The following is a 20,054-nucleotide window of genomic DNA, read 5'->3' as shown; positions in this document are numbered from 1 at the left end:
CTCGTAAAATACAACTACAAGAGCAAGTGAAGTGAGAAATAATGGGGGGAGTCCGAACAGGCAGGAGGGATGTGAATGATGGCAAAAAAGAAGAGAAGCTGTAGGGCAGGTGCTGTGTGTGGGGAATACATAGGAGAGAGAGGGAGGAGAAATGAGGGGGTTTCAAGAGGTGAATGCAGAACCGAAACAACAAAAGGAAGAAACCAGAAAATGAGTCAATGAGGCATAGGAATCGTGCAAAGTAAGTCGGGAGGAGTGGAGAATGTGGAGGAGTGAGAGAAGAAAGTGGAAGAGGGTCAGATGAAGGAGGCAGGGCGGCGTGAAGATCGATAGCAAGAGCGAGACAAAGAGTTGAACTGAGTGGGAGGCATTGGAGTCTGAGAGGTGTGAGAAAAAAGGACAGTTTGAGCTCTAAGATCTGTTGATTACAGCAAAATATTCGGTGTTATATTCAGCATATTCAGTTTCTGCAGTATCCAGAGCTCGATGCCATTTTGAGGAAATTCTGGGGTCCAAAGACAACTGAAGTGGATTCAGACCTGTTCCAGCTTTGACAAGAAGAATTATGCATCTGCACCTACATGAACATGAGGCCTTGGAGGAGAAGTCTCTGGTCCATGTTGTGTGGCACTTTTTGTGTATGTTGTTGAGGGTGATGGTTTGAGGAAAAAAATATGTGTAATTGTTTATCAGTTTTTGCAGCATATACAGTACAGGCCAAAGGTTTGGACACACTTTCCTATTCATTTGAATGAGAACCCACAACCTTCTTGTTCTGGGGGCAACAGCGCAAACTACATACAACCTAAAATGGCATTTAATGAACAACATTTCATATAAGGTCTTGCCAAAATGTTGCTGTTTGACAGATGCAGTAAAGTGAATGAATGCTGCAATTGTTTTTACATGTTACAATGATGTAAATACCCAGACTGCCATGTTTGTAGTTTCTCAGTAGGAGCTGTAATTTCTTCTGTCCTCACAAAATAAAGTCAGTAAACCTGTCAATCAAATTTGTATCAGCAAATCTAAAAGCGTAAGGATATAAGCGTGAATCTGAAATATCTCAACAATTATTATGACTGCCAATAAAAAGTTTATACATTCAGGAATCTTTCTGACTTTGAGGATCCCATTTCCAGAAGAGCCTACCTCCAGTAAAAAATCATCTCACATCTACTTGATGGATCTCCCTTGAAAGTTAATGTACTGAAATTCATGATTCCCAGATAATAAATTCTCATGACTGTTAATTTAGTCACCACCTTATCCCCACCATCAGGTCAACACTTCAATTAGTCCAATTAATTTGTGCATGGCGTAATACCACCCCTACATCCTTGTGCCTGGCTTAACAAGTGTAGCAACTGCAGCAGTATGTTTAAGGAACACTATCACTGAACACAGTCAGCATTATATCTGTTACATCAGTGTGCTCTTCATGAGCCTGTTGCCAAGCTGATGTTTTTAATCAGCTCAGCGCTAAAATAAGCCTCACACAGCTGCTACTGTGGTTGCAGACTCAGTTTCTGATATAACACAACACACTGCCATGATAAGACACTAAAAGCAGCTTCACAACAATATTGCTCTTTCTGAAGGTTTTGTTTTTGAAAGCAAAATATCTCCAGGACTAGCTGCCTTTTCTCTCTACTCGTAAGTAGAACCAGGTAGTTGACTCTGTAACAACTGGTTTAAATTTCCATTTGATTCGTTGCTGCTGGGTGAATCCTGGTTCAGCTTTTTTTTTTTTTTTTACCTTTGTCCTTAAGCCTGATCAGTTTTGGCTGTGTGGCCAACACTTGGATGCTTTCCAAGAGGCAGAGAAATGCTGTGCAGTGATTTGTGTCACAGGCTGTAATGCTTGTTGTTACAGTAATATAACTCTGCAGTTGCTGGTGTGGATGTGGTTGCAGATGAAGGTTGGCAGATGCTGGCCGGTTCATGTATTAACATTGGTCTGTGCTGTTATTTTAATTTCTTATCTGTTAGGTTGGAGTTGTAGACAGATTTATCGTTGATAGTAAATTAGATAGCAAATCGTTTACATTATTACATCGTTATACATTAATGTGTCAAACTTCCAAACATTCCCTTTGGACAGAGAGAACAACCAGGATTCATTAATCCGTGTGAGTCAGCATCAGAGTGATATATACAGTACAGTACACTTTCCTATTCATTTGAATGAGAAGGTGTGTCCAAAATTTTGCCTGTACTGTATACATAGATATTTTGGGGGTCTTAAAATGGAGGGCCTGGAGAGGATCGCCAAAAGCCATCTACCAGGGAAGCTCAAGGTCTGCTTCTATCAATTCACCCTCTACCAGCGCTTGATGTGGCCCCTGAAACTGCGAGATCACATTCACAGTATTGCAGATGGACGCCTGGGCCAACAGCTTCATTCACATGTGGCCTTGGCCTACCTCAGAGCCTTTCCAATATAGGCCTTATTGGAAGGAACACACTCCAGCACCTGCTGAAATCAATCAAATTGGGCTATAGACTGGAGAGCGTGAGGCTTGTGCTAGAACTGAGAGACTCAACTGATCCAGCTGTAAGATATGCCAACATCCTTCTGCTTTACTGCCATACGTTTCTAGGAGGCCAGAGCACGTTTTAAGATGGTACAAGAATAATTTGCTCTGCATGCTGAACAGCTCAAAGACTGGTTGTTCTGGTCATCAAGAATCACATGGGCTTTAATAGCTTTGCACTTGACACTCTTAGGGTCGATCTTTGCAAGGCTTTCAGTGGCTTTCAGTAGTACATGGCAGATTGCACACCACTCATGCTAACATGTCTGCCGTGCATAGCTGGGAGAAGAAGGTAAAATGAAATAGACCCTGCAAGGATGTGATGTCACCATTTCGAAAACGGTCAAAATAAAGTTCCTCCATAAACAATTTTAGCTATTTAAACTTTTGTTATTTGTCGATCTTTATTAATTGAAATGACCTTTGTGTGGCAGGGAGGGCAGTGCTACACCTCAGTGAACACAGGGGAGAGTAAAGGACAGAGAAGGTGTGGAAGGATGGACAGGGGAAGGGAAGCAGGTGGTGGTGGTAGGAACTAGTGGAGTGAAGGATCCTGTGCTTTTCCTGTTACTTCACTAAGAGAGTCCAGAGGGTTTCTGTGTAGATCTCTGGAGAGACTGCAGTCCAGGTAGGTGAAGGTGTCCCAAAAGAGGAGCGGAGTCAAAGATAGGGTGCATAGTGATGGAATGAACGAGCAGCCAGCTGATTTTAGGCAGAATTAATCAATTCTTCATCATGTGACCAACATGATATAGCAAGTGGCACCACACGTGTAAGTGGGCATTCCCTAAATATGAGTGAAACGACCACCAGGGGCCAGAGTTGGGTCAGAGGCACTGGCTCCCGTGTGTGCGGGAGTATATGAGGCACCAAACCCAGAAAGCCACTGCAGCTCCCACTGTTCCAGGCAGGTAACAGCCATCACCACTGAACTGCCCAAGCAAGCACACATCTGGCAGGACGGCCCTCCCACCGTCCAACAACCCCCACTCAGCCATCCACATCTGCCACCAAAATCCATGCCCTGAACCCCACCCCCACCAACTGGATGAACCAGAAGCACCCTACCAGCCAAATAGACCAACCCAGGAGCCTCTGCAATGCCCCCACTGCTCATTGGCCGAAGGGGGGATGGTCTGTGGGGCCACGGGGTGCTGGACATGTGCCTCCGATGCACACAGAGATGCAGGACACCGAAATCTTCCATGCACAGAGAAGCCCCCAACCCCACTGCAAAGGGAGAGAGGAAGTAGCAAACCATTGCACACCAGCCATGGAGGCCACCAAGGAGCCGCCATGGACCCATGACACCACAAGGTCGTAGAAGAGCCTGGGCACCCAACCAAACTGTCCCCCACAGGGCCCCCAGGCCACCCAATTGCCGAGGGCTGGGCCCCTTGAGTTATGACTAACTGCAAGTGAAACTGCATGTACTTTTGTTCACAAGCACAAGCACAATGGAGAAGGAATTGCGATGCAATTGCCTTGGTGCCTTTACAGCATGTTGATGTTTGGATATCAGGATTAAATAAACAAAAACAGTTATATATTTGTATACAAAGATCTTCATACACATCATGCCTGATAGAGCACAAGTGAGCTTCAACTGTGGCCATTATTGATCGTGTCTTTAATGCTGAGGATGTCTCACTTTGAAGCAGGACATCCAGTCCCCACACACAGACTGGTCAAGAAGCAGCATCAGAGACAATAATAAGAACCTACAATGCAGGATTTGTCCAGTGCTCCTCATACATACACAATTCAAAGTTAGCCACCCCCTGCCAAGTGAGAGCAGCAATGGACATTATTGGCTGGGGGCCACGTACCCAGTGCACAGAAACACAACAGGCAGTGGGCAGGGTCTCTGGGGATTAATACACCCCCACACACTTCTGCTGATGGTTGTGTGGGATTTCTCCAGTCAGTAGTCTGTAAATCATTTTATTCAATATTGGTATATAATGCTTACAGGTCATGGATTTATTATGAATTGTGACACACCCTGTCTCCCTGTTTGACAAGAGCTTTTGATAATCCGTAACTTGAAGTGAGCTTCTCCTCCACTGTATTTGTGTGCTCATCACGAACTCTGACACTGCTACAAAAACCTTCAAATTGTGTATATGCACACACACATACAAACATACACATGCACTCACACTCACACTCACACTCACACACAAAGTACACAATCATTTCAAAGCAGCATGAGGTCTGTTGTGTTACGTCATATGGCAGTATGTTGGCTGCTGACTGGGAACACGGAATTTGAATTGATGGAGGTTCAGGGCACCCACTGATCCAAACACACCCCCGAGCAGAGCAGCAGCTGAAGAAGCAGCATGAAATCGCAAGGTACAACAAAGTTTTCAAGTCCAGAGAGTGAACAAGCACTACACACACTGTACAAGACTGAAAGAAAGAGAAATGGTGACCTGGATTCCTGGCTATACAAACAAAACAATGAATATCACATCTTCTGTTTGTTCATCTCTCATCACTCTGCGTAATGTGACAGAATGTCATTAAACTCCCAGTGATGTATGTGCAGTGTCTACATGGGTGCATGTTAGCTGAGTCAGTCCGCTTTGTCCCATGCAGTTGTCAAGCATCATTTGTTCCAGTCACACAGAGATGGATGTATTTGCTTATCTTAGATGCTTTTACTTGACTCTTTTGCTCCCTCTGTTTCTCCTCTTAACACTGCAGTCCAGTGCTGCTTCTCTCATACTGAAGAAGTTTTCCTGGTCCTGACACACAGCAGAGCTCTTCACCACAGAACTGCCATGGGCAAAGCTGGATGCACAGTCTCAGGCCACATTTCCTCTGTGGTGTAATAGTCCATGATATTTAATTTCATGGCTGGAAGCTACCACAGAATCTGCACTATAAACTCAAAGTTTGGAATGGAATGCCCCACATGTTGCTGCGCAGATCTCTATGCAACTCCTAAAGGAATAGCTAGGCATTTTGAAAAATATGCATCATGTTTACAACCAGCAGCTAGAGACTGTCTGTCAAAGGGGACCAGGACTCTGGGTCTCTAAAGTGAAGCAAGCACTGGATAAGCTTAAACCTTTCCCTCTATCTAATTAGTCAATAGGAAGGAAATAGGAATGTGTCCCTACTTCACAGTTCATTTGTTTAGTACACATCTTAATGAGTTTATGGTCTCAGTCTCTAATTCCAAGTCTTCAATACAACATGTTTATCATTTTTTAAATGAGAGGAAAATAGAACATAAAACAGTTGATGGATCTTTCCCATTTTTCTACATACATCCAACCAGACCCAGAGTTTCAGGTAGAGCTGTGTCAGATGACACCATCGACCATGGACCTCATTCTTCCCACAGACACCATCTCACCTGCTCCGCCCACACTTGCCGGTGAAAACTTACCCCCTTCAACTATCTGTCTAATAAATAGGCAGCCTACCTATCCAAATAGCTCATGCATGATGAATGCACCCGCAACATATCCATGAATTAGATCCACATCTAATGGGCCACATTCTATTTACAGCATGAACACAGAGGTGTCGTGTTCACATTTAAGAATCAGCTCTTCTGCTGACGTCCCCTGAAACTGATATTTGATGACCTAAAGCCTGATTTAACGCAAAGGTGCAAGAAGTGCATTGATTTGCACATCTCTCTCTCAAAAACACACACACATACACACACACTCAACTACACTGACCACAGATCCACTTGTCAGATTGGATAAAAACAGCACTGCAGGGAAGTGAGATCCTTTGAGTGATTGATCACAATGCCTTTGGCAACACGTTTTAAAACAGGTGTGAAGTGATGCTCTCTGTGCCTGCCATTAGTGATGAGATCTCTGAGACATGAGGTAACATAAGTTGTGACATTGGTCCTGATGTCCTGCAGTAAAGCCTCTTACAGAGATGTTCACCGGAGTGTAAATGCAGGTGTTCTGACACCAAATGCAATAAATATTAGGGTGGTATTTCTCATAAGAAGTAATCTGGCTCCAGCCTTTTTCAAAGTCCTGCACGACTTAAAAATCTCAAACATGGGGCAAACTTTTCCTGCCTTAATACAGCGGCCAATGATTTCTCATTACACTGTTTTAAGATTAACCTAAAAGCAGAGAAAGAAACTTACATTTTATTTTTTTATTGATAAAAAAATACAATAAAAGGACTGAGGTCTATGTAAAATGAAAATATTAATGATTTTTTTAACTGCTTTTTTTTTACTGCATATCAATTGTCCCACAGGGTGAAATAAAGGTCTTGGATCTTGAATCTTGAATATTTGACTTTCTTTTTAATATGTCTTTTTTCATATGATTATAATGTAATTGGGTACCAGGGCAGCATAGTGGTTGGTGCTGTTGCCTCACTGCAAAAACGTAATGGGTTCAATTCCTTTGCCTGGGGCCCTGGACAGGTCACCAGTCCATCACAGGGCCAACATACAGATATATTTAGAGACAAACAACCACTCACACTCAGACCTGCGGACAATTTAGTGTCACCAGTTAACCCAAGCAGGGGAGGAAACTGGACCCTGAGGAAACCCACACAGGCACGAGGAGAACATGCAAACATTTAAGTGTTACACCTAGTGGAAATATTGACTCTGTCCTTTAGGAAAAAATCTACAGACCTGCAAACCTTGTAGAACCTTTATTGGTACAACCCCCTCCCCACCCCCATGTGCACCTGACAGCCCACAACCAGTGTACACGCCGCCATTGCTCACCCACCACCACTAAGATACCTAACGCCATAACACATAATATAGACATTTATTATATATCCACTCCATTTGGAGTGGAGTATAGTGAAACTACACAAATGTCCATATATTAAATTGGGGTAAAAATAATATAAATAAAAATAATAACTATAACCTAAATGCAGTTCTGTAATTATTCTATTATATTATCTTATGTTAATCAGCACCTAGTCTGTCTAAAACTGTCACAAGCAATATCACCCCTTTTCTCCCCCCAACTAATGGGAAGGAGGGCGGTGTGATAGACTAGCCTATATATCTTATCATACTTTTAATTTTTAATATGATTGCTTCGGGGGGTGGGGAGTATAATTTTGATTTCACTTGGTTGTTTGACCTTTGGTGACATTTTAGAGTGTTTACTTTAGAGGTCTGTATGTGTTTGTGACTTTTCTCCTTACTTGTTGCCCTGTGACGACTGATTTCAATGTCGCTTTGTCTTACACACAGTGCAGAATGCGTGATAAGGTACTCTGGACATGTGGAGGCAAGGCCATCTCTGTCCAGAAATCTCTATTGTTTCAGAACTTTTATTGCGGCGCACCCCAACCATGGCACACAAGCCTGCAGTTGCAGTGCTAATTCATTTGGGGAAATGTGGCGGTTAGCCTACTATTTACAACACACACAAAACATCGTACAGATGAACGGTAACTTATTATATTTTCAGTGCTGTTTGCATTGGTGAGAACCACTGACTTAGAACGGTGAGAAGGAGGCAAATTGTGGTGATGACAGCAAGCAGCCAGAGAGGGATCTTACCTGAGGCAGAGGCAATGACTGAAATGAATTGACTGAACACACAAAGCTTTTGGCTAGGAGAGGGCAGGTGAGTAGTTTATTTACTTTTGTAAATGAAAAAAGGACAAAACTGAGATGACTAGAATGAGAACAGTTCAAGACTGTTTAGAGGTCTCTTTTTTAGAACAGACTGAGCCTAATCTGAGACTGACCAAATAGATCTGAAAGTTTACAGAGAGAGCTCTCTGGTGGATCACCCTGAGTAAAGTATGAAATGTATAAACTGGACAACAATGAGCATTGTATAAAACATTGTTTAGATCTCATTTCTAGATTAAAGGAAGTCTACACTGAGATGAGACAAAAGCAATACTTTTTATATCACTGTTATCTCATTATCGTCTAGGAGATACAATTGTGAAAGAGATTGCAGGAAACTTAAGTCCTGAAAGACACCTTATAAAATACTCTGAAACAATGGACTAATCGTGCAAGAATTTAGCAATGTTATACATCAAATTAAAGAGCAGACCCGGTGCTCCAAGGCAATGTAAGCCATTTTTTCATGCTCCAGTCACAGCTCAAAAACCAACTAAATTAATAACTAAATTAAGCATAAAAAACATATAACAATGTCAGGTCTACCCAGTAGCAACATTTATGCCTCTTTCTCCATTACCATTTGTCTGGGACAGTCCCACAGCACCTAAAACGGCAGCCTACACTCAGCGGAGTCCGAGCATCCGAGTGGAGCAGCTGAGCGGAAGGGAGTCGTACACTTGTACTGTAAACAATATGGCTTACTGCTGACTCTGTATGGTAGCTCTCCTGGTTACAGTAAGGGGTCAATCCGTTGAGGAGATATAGGCGAGCGTCATCACACAAACTATATAAAAGTCGTGCTCGATTTATGCTCGAGTAGTGGAGACGGAGCACGCCAAACATTCATTTTGGAGTGCTATTACTGTTTTTTAGCCAATTGTTGGATTTATTATCAAGAAATGTCCAGAAGAAAACTTGCAGTGCCGAGGAGGCACTTGCACTGTTAAAGGAGGATGACTCGAACTATTGTCCACCACCATCAGAAATGTGCACCCCAAGCCTCCAGTAGTAAGAGAGGCCAATCCACCCAGATAACTTGTGCTGGAGCACCAAGAGTGGCAAACGTGGATCCAAACAGAATGTGGAGGGGGACAGATGGCATGATAGAGAAGAATATGATAATATAATATATAGATTATATATATAGATATAATAAATATAATAACATCAAGAATATAACACAAATGTCCCTTCTTTACACCCAACTGAAAAATAAGTTAAAAATAAAGTCAGAATGCAAATAAGTAAACAGAAATACTCCAATTGGCTCTCATTCACGACCTCTGTTTTTTTTGCCCCCAAAGCCCTCCTGTCAGAGTCCCCATCTCTGCCTCCTGTGTTCTGAGAAATTATCCCCTGAGGTCTCCTTTTGAGACTCGTCCCCATGTTGAGAACTATAGATTTATAGGCTTTTGTTCAGAAAAAAAATATGTTTATAATTTTCCTTTTTGCACTTTTGCACTTCTTCTCTGCGCTAGAGAAAATCGTTTCTGCAGGTACAGATGATGCAATCACCCCAATAGCTGCAATAACCAGATTTTTGTTGTCAAGCTTGCTCAGAGAGGGCAATGTTGGCTCATTCATTTTCCACCAAAGAAGTGGGCCTCCATCCTGTGGAGAGTCCATCCCTTCTGAGTGCCAGCGCTTGTCAATAAAGGCATCAGTGCCAGGTGTGTGATGCTGCTGGAATGCAATGACTTGATAACCAAACTCTATCCACTGCTACAGGTGGGGATGGAGAAGCTCCTGCAGGGGAACTGGAGGAAGTTGCAAGAGCAGTTGCTGAGACAGGGCTTGTACTTGTTTCAGATGCTGACACTGAAGAGGCTGAGGTCTGGTTTGCTTATTGCATTTCAGTGATGAGTCTTTTTTCACAGCTTCAGCATTTGCCATGTCACAGAACCTAAAGTTTTCAAATCCTGTGTCCAGGTAATGGTTTCACTAGCTCTGAAATGGTTCTGGCAGTTTTCTTTTGCTAAAGGAATCTCTCAAACGTGTAGAGTCCCAACATGTTTCAACTGATTGTATCGGTTTGTTTTCTGCTATGGTGCAAGAAAGACGCTGGATCTCTGCTGGGTGTCAGAAAGATCAGGGAGAGCCTTCATGGAGTCTTTTACCACAAAACTTAAGGTGTGTGCAAAACATGGATAATGTGCCCAACCTGCTTTGCGCACAGCAACAACCCTATTGGCATGATTATCTCTGATTACAGCTTGAACTGTTTTAGCTGTGTCCCTGTCATCAGTGATTCTTGCCAGTTTTCATCAATGATATGTCATGCGAGTTATATACACCTCTGTGGCTCTAGATTTCCACATATTGCGAGTACAGCACTAATTGCAACATCCAGACCTTTGTTCACTTTTGAGTGACACTCTTCATACAGTGCTGGTATTTGTTCCCATTAACATTTTCCAACTTGGAATCTTGTTCTCTTGATCAAATGTCTTTACAAAATTCTGTCAACTAACGTCTTCAACGACAGAGAGTGGTTGTAGGCCCTTTACAATCACTTGAGCAAGGCTCATTGTGATACTGATAGTTCTTTGGGAATCAACTGGGTGAAATAGAAAAATAATGAAGTCTATAACCCATCTTAATGTAGTCTATGTATAGGAATACCAATGTTCTTTTGACAGTTAACATAAAAGGGTTGTTATAAAGTACAGGCCAAAAGTTTGCACACACCTTCTCATTCAAATGAATAGGAAAGTGTGTCCAAACTTTTGGCCTGTATTTTTTTCAGCCATTCACATATCTTTATGTGGGTAGCCTACACATTTTTCAGTTCCAGTGAAATAAGTCATTTGGATTTATTTCAACTGGCTAAATATCTAAATATCTAAATATCTAAATATGTGACTGTCTGAATATTCTATATCTAATCAGTCTGATAAAATCCAACAATGATGACCAATTACATCGAAAAATAACATTACCTAATGCTGGAGATGATTCATTATTACTTTCACTCACTAAATCAGCTACCTGGATGATGTTGCCCATGCTGAAAGGTCTCTACTAGAGACCTCTCCCTCAGGGCTGGGGTTCTGGTTTGGGCATCGTGATTCCCTCCATTTGGTTTGCACGATGGAGTTCTCTTTGGAATGTGTTTCAATGTGCCTGCATAAATTTGTGTAATTGCCACAGAAGCAAATTTGTTTTCTGCAAACATCACAGGTTGCAGTAGTTTGGACTGCCGTGGTAAAAAAGCTCCTCTTCCTCTCTGCCATCATGCAGCCACAGGCAGTAGTACGCTGTTGAACTCACAATATAGCAGGACAGGAGGAGAAGGGGCTGACTGAGCTTGAGCAGCAAAATGACAGAGGAGCAGTGCTTGCACAACCGCTATGATGTGCAGAAAAAAACTTAAACTTAAGTATCAAAATCATCATGTAAGTATTGATTACTGATTAACACTTACTTTGAGAACACTATGAGATGTAAGTCTTGAGAAGCTAATTCACTGCCTGACTGTTCATGCGGTTGCACAGTACAGGCCAAAAGTTTGGACACACCTTCCGATTCAAATGAATAGGAAAGTGTGCCCAAACATTTGGCCTGTACTATGTGTGTGTGTCCATTCATTGAATGCTATGAAACTCAAGAAAGACAGCTGACATGTGAAAACTTTCTTTCCATAGTTCTTTATCAACTTTCTGCAGAGAGCTGAAATTGCCAAGTAGGTAAAGCTGTTCAAGACTGGGGATGTTTTTCATGGTTGTCTCAATTTCATCATAAAACCTGTCCTTTTTTTCTTGAGGGAGACAAGTGTTGGAGCGTACAGGTCCCACAGATGTATTCAAACAAAGAGCTAAGTGGTTGGTACTGCTGCTCCCAGAAGAGTGCTCCTGACAGCAAAGACCACTCTGTTCCCTGGATTCCTTAGCAGGGTGGCTTGTCCTGTAGTCCTCTCAATTGAGAGAGCCTAATGAATGGAGACATATCTCCTGGAGGGTTGCAATGTCAGTCTTTGCTTCAGAAGGTCATGGCTTATGGCTGCAGTGTGTCTTTTGGCATGGTGCATAAATTTGGAGCACATTTGTTAGCATAGATCCCAAAGCCTCATGTGCCAAATGAAGCAGGTAGGCTGTGGTGGGACAGCACCTAATTGGCTGGGGGCTGCCCTGCTTGAGGCGGGCAGCCACTCTCCAGTGAGAGCCAAGTGTCTCTCCCACTGTCGGAGGTAGCTCCCCTCTCTACACCAATTGAGAAAAAAAAATTTAACCAGGAACTGCCAACCTCCCGTGTTGTCTCTCCGGTACACAGTGGAGCTGGAGTTTCCTCTCCAGGGCACAGGAAGTCTGGGCAGGTTTATGGAATCCCTGTGTAGCCCAGACGACAAGGCTCCCCCCAGCTACAGGTTGGCTTCAGGATTTGCCAGAACAATGCTTTGGTTCATGTGTTTGCATAACAGAGTCCAACTTGGCTTCTTAGCCTTTTCATTTCCAAAGGATTGCTACAAAGCAGTAGTATCGTAACCTTGATGGGGGGCTAATGGGTGCTACTGTACACCTTGCCCAAGGGCAACCCGGAACTATGTAGGGCTGGGGCGTTCAACTCCCTGAGATAAGTACCACTTCTGACGATAGTACAAGCCCACATACCACAAGACCAGGCCTATGGATCACAGATGGGGATCACATTGCTGTAGCTGTTTAAAACCATTTGAAAAGCTTCACCTTCATTAAATCTTTGCAGCAAGAAACTAATGCTGATGAAATGGCAGCCTCTGATGTGAGAAATGTGTCAGAGCACACTGCCATTCTACATAACTCTCCGCTGTGTTTACCTTCCTTAAATCAACGAGATCAGGCTGCTACAAAGTCACTGCACACACATCAGTGTGGTCAGTTGTGTGTCGCTTTTTAGGTGGGTGTTGACAATGGCTCATCATTCAACAACAGCAACAGCAGCATTTCCCATCTTAGTCTTGGAATACATCATAATGCAAATTGTTGTTGTGTCCCATTTGACGTGAGATATGGCAGAAATAAAACTCAAACAGCGTTGAATTGAAGCAATCACAAAATGGCTTCATCAGCATGTTTATTACTTTTTTCTATCATCATTGTACAAGTTAAATAACACACACACACACACACACACACACACACACTGCTGTATTTAAGTGTGTTGAGGAGTTACTGCCCTGCAGATTTTAGACCTGGGGAGATTTGTTGAGCTGGCCCAGCTCTTGGTCACAAAACCATTCACCTCAGTCTCTTTATGCTGCTCTTCCTGCATTAACCAAAATCACACAGCTTAGAGAAATCATCATAAATACCCTAAACCTACAGCTCAAAGTTAAGTCTTATTTTCTAGTTTTTTCCTTCAGGAATTAAGGAGAGGAATTGATGTATTGCAGCATGCCTGTGTTTGTATCGAGAGTTATTATAAAGCTGCTTCTCAATCCTTTTAGTGTGATGTCAATGAAATGAATATGTGCAACACTGGTATTTCATCACTTTGTAAGATGAAACTATTAACATGTTAGCAAACTCTTCACAACCAGCCACAGAGTGACATTCATTTAGAGGCATGTTTGTGTTCTGACATGAGCATCGGTATAAAATGGATCAGAGCGGACCTGCAGGAGTCAAAATAAAAAAAGAGGCAAAAAGGAGCTGCAGGGTCAGGTGGCAGTTATCTGTGCTTTCATAAACATAAACTCCTCTCTCTCCTCACTTACTTTACATTATCCCCTTTAAAACAAAATAAAAAATAAATTACAATTACTCAGGCCATCAACTGCTCTGCCCATTATGAGCTGGTTCGTTTCTGTCCTATGAAAATGAGGGGACGGGGACGACAGTTGTGATTGTGAGCTTGGTTCCACTGCTTTTGTCTAATGGTGGCTCCTTAGAATTCACACCAATCAGCCATGACATCATGCCATTTGATGCCAAAACAGTTGTGACCTGTAAAGGCAGGTACTCCTCAAGACCTCTGAAGGTAAGTGACACACACACATCCAACCATCCATTGATCAAAAGCTGATCCATCATCGGACCACCTTTTTTCATTGCTCTGTGGCCCAGTTCTGATGCTCATGTTTCCATGTGCAAGAGGTTTTGTTGGTGGACTGTGGTCAGTGTGTGCGCCCCGACTGGCCTGCAGCTACACAACAAACTGTGATGCTCTGTGTGTTCTGACAGCTTTCTACGAGAACTAGCGCAAACTTTTTCAGCAGTTTGAGCTGCAGTAACCTTTCTGCTTGATAAGACCACACGGTTCAGCCCTCAGTCCAAACACAGCGTTCAGTGAGTCTTGACCCCTGATCCGGTGGTTTTCCTTCCTTTGATGACTCCACGTAGGTCCTTATACATTCAGACCTGGAACGTCTCACAGAGCCGCAGTGTTGGAAATAGTCTCCATTGTCTACACATTACAGTTTGGTTCTTCTCAAATTCCCTCACATTCTTACACTGGACCATCTTACTACTTCAAGATCAATTTCAGGACTAAATGTTGAACTGCTTGCTGCGTGATTGACCCGCCCCACTGACAAGTATCCATGGTAACATGATATAGCCCACCCACTGACGGGTATCCACTGTAACCAGGCAATTAATTTTACTCATACACGTCAGTGGTCATAATGTTATGGTTAACTAGTGAATGACTGAGTGGCTTATTGAAATGTTGTTGTGTATTGTGTGAGAAAGGGGAAAAGCTTCAGCTCTCTCTACGACTTTGCTTTTAATGTCTTCATGGTATTTTTTTTCGGTGCAGCCAAATGATAATATGGTGCTTTGTATGATTTAAATTTTTCTCTCAATACCGGTATGCAATTTTGACCAAGTGCTTTTAAGCAATAACACATCTTCAAAATGCACAATGAGAAGAGAGGAAACTTTTGAAGGAAAACAAAGTAATGTAAATTGGGCTATGAGGGGAAGTACAAAAAATACTATCTGCACGAAGCACACATTTGTCTTTATTTTCTTTCCCACAGAGCAGCTTTTGATGCCAACCTTGTACTTTTTGATCAATATCGTGCTAAGACAGTGAGACTGCAGACCTGAGAGGCACATTTTTGTCTTTCCATCAGTTTCTCTTACAGCTCTGAAACTGAAAAGAAGATAAAGTCATGCAAGCTGAAAAAAAATATGATGGGAAACACAGTCTAACACACACACATCCACTCGCTCCTAAACCCCTTTTTAAAAGTCCCCTTATCCTGGGGTCTCCGAATGGGCTTTTGGTTAGAGCACTAAGATAAGGTGTGAGGTTAAAACAAGAGATTTTTAAGATATTACTGAAATGTTTGTCACACCGTGGTGAGGTTGTCTTGTCTGGGCTTACTGTGTCTCGTCATTTCCTGTTTCATTTTGAAATTGCCTAACTCTCCTCTCGTTTCAGAACACTTGCCCTTCCTCATGTCTCCTGTGTGCCCTCATGATTACCAATTGTCTCCACCTGTTCCCCATTTTCCCCACAGTTCAAATAGTCTGTCTTCCCCTTGTCTTGTGCCAGTGTGTCGTCGATTCATGTCTCACACCAGCGCTACGTCCATCCCACAGCCCTCGTTTCTTTGTGTAAGCTTTTGGTCCTTGACTGAGTGAATTTTTGTTTGTACTTTCTATACCAGAGTTAGCCTTTTGTTCCTTCCTCTGCATGAGTGACCTTTTGTTTGTTAATTCTTTTGGATAGATTAATGTTCATAGCTTTTGTGTTTTCCTCGTTAAGAGTGATTTTGAGTTTTAATAACGTTTTCATAGAATTACCTTGATCCTCCGTTTAGTAGCATGAGTTTCTCTTGTTTTATTAGTCAGGTTTTTCCTCCCTATGGAGTGTTTTTTGTTTTCCCCCTTTTTTCCCTTGTGACATCCCTTTTAGTTAAGGTTTCATAGCCCTGTTTCCTTTTTTCACTTGGTTCTGAGATCATTGCTGCCAAGAATAAAGTCTGTGTCTTACAAAGCCTCTGCATCTGAGTCCTGGCCTGACAATGTTAAGTTAATATTGTTTCAACTGTTTTAATTGTTTCTTTGTTGTTTTGCTGTTGTGTATTACTTTTATGTTTTCAAAATACAGCCTTGTTCATTCATTCACATATCAGACCTGCAGCCTCTCTATGTGGAGCTTGGGTGTTCTCCCTGTGCCTGTTTAGTTTTTTCCAGTTACTCCTATCCAAAGATCTGAGGGGTATACTATGAAGGAAGCTCAACAGAACCGGGCTTTCATTGGGTGAGCTGGCTCGACAAAGCCAAAAGCTCCAAACACAGATAACGAGTATCATGACGGTGATTATCAACTTGATTTGTTGAGCCAGGCTTTCCTCATCAGGCTCTGTTCAAAGTGTTCACATAAAAAGGGGCATGTAGGTGTAATTTGACGCCATTTCCACAGAAATATTGTCAGATTACGTGCCACATATTTCAGCCAAGAGGAGCAGATTGTGTTAATGGAGAGCTATGAGGAGTCCAGACTGACAAGAACAGCTAAAAGCAACACTGTCTCTACAAACAAGGCAAGAAAGGAAGCCTGACAAAAAATTTCAGATCGTGTAAGTTGATATAGCCAATATATCATTTTATAATTTTAATTCCCTCCCTGACATTGTCTCACAATGAACTTAGAGCCAAATCAAAGTAAAATTTATTTGATTTGTCTTATTTGTAATAAAGTTTACAAAATTTTCTAATTGGTGTCCTATTAGTTGTCATGCCAGCAGTGCAAATTTGGAACAAGCACAAAATATAGTCCAAAGTGGTTTGTATTTGCTGTGCATTTATCACGGTGGAATGTGGATGATACACTGCGTAACATATTAAGTGTATTAATATTAACATATTAAGTGTTGAGATTATTTTGAGTAAATAAGAAAAATTAGAGGAGAAAGACTGGAGGGGTCCACTCCTGCAGATTATACGGCCTCAGAGTAGCTAGATCATGGAGGAGATACAAGGAGGTATTCATTCAGACCCTGGTGTCCAGGGTATGTGTAAGTGCTTTGGTGGTAAAATACTAAATGCATATTTGTTGTTTCTCAGATGAGAAAAGCTGGCCCCCACACAGAGGTAACAGTCAGAGTTGTCATGTACTCTACTACATGAACACTTCAATGACCTATTAATACAGGTTGGAGCAGACAATGTGAGGGCCCTCTATAAAAGAAATGTCGAGCTGGATAATCAGAAAAAAGAGCTTGAAATCAAGAAACTAAAACTTGAGATCAAGTAACTGGAGTAAAAGAAAAGGGTACTGCAGTAAATGCTACTTTAAAATGTTTTGTCAAGCATGATTGACATTGTATACTTAAGACTTTTCCTTTTCCAGAACTTTAATAAATAATCTTCCCTCAGCTGAGAATCTGTATCACTCATAGAGAATATCATCAGAAAATGCCAACAGATCACTCAATTTGTCCAAAAACAGTGAGGCCACGTTCAGGGAGGATGATAAGTGAAGGGGCAGAGTTTTTTATATCTGACTTTAAGATTAAAGTCGGAACAACAACTGGTCCAGACCAGGTTATGTTCGCAGCATAAGTACACCGGTGATAAAGCCAGTTTAACATGCCTCTTTTGTGTCACCTTTGTGACACAGGAAAGTCTGACTTTAGTCTCAACATAGCTCGCTAAGGCACTAATCTCGCTTCGTAGTACTCCCCTCTGTTCATTAGGTTAACTTGCCTGCTAATGTGTCTATAATAATAATAGTAATAAAACTAAAAAGTGTCTATATGTTGACCCTGTACAATCTTGCCTCTTGTGATCATATAAGGATGAGCAGTGTAGATAACATAATATAATGGTATTCTGTGTTGTGGACTGAGTTTTTTGTAATTTTTTTGGTTTTTATATCGTTTGTTGCTGTGTTTGGTTTTGTGCTGTTTCCCTTTTCCTTGTTTCTCCAGCAGAGCAGGTGGTGGCTCGGGGGCGTGGCTAGCCTACTTTTCCAGAGGAGCACAGCAGAGCATACCTGGGGCAAATCCAGCAATCACCACTCCAGAAAAGTCTGGTTCACCTTTACGCCACTGCCAGATGACACAGTCACCAAGCTACAGATCAGGCCAGCAGCAGCTGTTTTGTTTGTTGGCCATCTCCCCTGCCAGCCAGCCTCCAGCCACCAGCACCCAAACCACTTTTTTGATTTGTTTTCCCCCTTGTGAAAAAGCCCAGTCCGACCCCAGCACCACTTCTCCCAGCGGCTTTTTCAGTTGCAGTTTTTCCCAAATAAACCCCTGTTAAAACTCCCTGCTTTCTTGGTCCACCGTGCACACAAACCATCACATTCTGGTCAGGATTTCTTTTTTTTTTAGCGTTTCTCAACTCATATTTAAATGAGACTTCAGAGGTTGTCTCAGACTTGAACGCCAACCATGAGAGCTGATCAACTGATCAGTGCAACTCTACAGACTGTCAGTAACAAAGGAAAAGCTTTTGTAGAGAAATGAAAGCTAAATCAAATTATAAGGAGAGGCATAGCAGTGTGGATGTGGTGTTGCTGATTTACAGTCTAACATTACCTTTTTACTCCTGTTGCTAATCTTTAGGATTCACATCCCATTAAGTACTTTCATTAGAGTAGATGATCCTGGTGTTTTTTTTTTTTTTTTTGGAAGCAATTTAAAAGACAATGTAAAAGTCCTATGGGCTTTTTTAGGATAGCAGAGATGCTAACATCTTGGCAGGAAGCATAAACACATCAAGTCAGCAGCTCTATGTCCTTTGCAAAATGACCAAAACTGTAGCTCCTCCCTCAGAGCAATGTCAGACCAATTACTGAGGTGATGTCAGAGAGACTGCGGCTTCATGTGCAAAAAAGAACACGTTCAATTTTCTTCTCTTTCAACTAAACACGTTCAACAATAAGTGTGTGTGGGTGTATGTATAATTAGTTTAAGAAAAAAACATTGAAACAGGTGCATTAAAATTCTCCTTGATAATGGAGTAAACTATCAAAAGGTGACAGAGTTGCTGCAGTAACAAAACTATTTTCACAACGGGGTGCTGCACTCACAGACAAAAACCACCAGGTTTAGCACTGCTAACACAAGACATACGCTGAGATTCTATCTGCACTGTGACATGGGAGCATAAAACGGTATTTTTTCTTTTCTCTTATTATAAAAATCCTTATATTTTCATATCTATCACACCATTTTATCCAAAATTACACTATATTTTGCAAGTTTATAGTAGTATTAGTATATATTATGAATGACTCACAACATATATTGCATGAAATGGGCCAGCAGCATACTCACAGTGAGAATATTCTGGGTTACATGTTCCCTATATGCCTGCTGGTTCCCTGATACACTGGTGACCTGCAAGCTGGGACTGCCTGTTAGGACCTTTGGTCATTTGTACTATGAATATATAGTTTATTTATATTATTATTTATTTATATATTTGCGCTCCTTGTTCAAAGGGTCAAGTCCACCCAGTATGTGTGTGTATGGGTGTATTTAATTTCCTTTTCCTGGTGGAGAGGGGAGAGTGGCTGGGCTGGCTGGTTCACCTTTAAAACAGGAAGTTCACCTTGCTGGATGTGGCTTTCCCTCCTTTGTGTGCTGTGTTGCACTTTTTTTGTGCTTTTTTTTTTTTTGTTTTTTGTGTTTTTTTGATTTTTTTGTTTTGGGCTGCCTTTGTGCTATAAAGGCAGCCCAAACTGGTTTAGGCGACTGAAGCTTTTCGTCCATCACTTTGTCCATCACTTTCTTTGTTAGGGAGGTAAGCTCGTTGTCTTTTTTTTTTTTTTTTGGTCAGTTTAATTCTCAAATTCTAATTGGTTTACGTTTGTTATCTTGGTTATACACTCCCTGATGTGTTTTGCTACTTTGTCATTTATCAAAAGACACCTACTTGAGACCAACTGGGTAAGTGTTGCATGGTGGTTTTAACACCGGTAGCAAATTTGTACAATGCTAAAGTGCCAGCAAATATCAA

The 20,054-nt window shown here is 41.8% G+C and overlaps 1 protein-coding gene across 8 annotated transcripts in view; it reads right to left on the bottom strand.

The window, feature by feature from the left end:
• klhdc8b (kelch domain containing 8B) overlaps positions 1-20,054 on the bottom strand; it is a 202,985-nt gene that overhangs the window by 52,426 nt on the left and 130,505 nt on the right. The gene's annotated exons all lie outside the window — the stretch shown is intronic.

The sequence above is a fragment of the Echeneis naucrates genome, chromosome 7 (assembly GCF_900963305.1).
Source record: "Echeneis naucrates chromosome 7, fEcheNa1.1, whole genome shotgun sequence".
NCBI classification, from domain to species: Eukaryota; Metazoa; Chordata; class Actinopteri; order Carangiformes; family Echeneidae; genus Echeneis; species Echeneis naucrates.
This window is presented reverse-complemented; position numbering and strand designations above follow the sequence as displayed.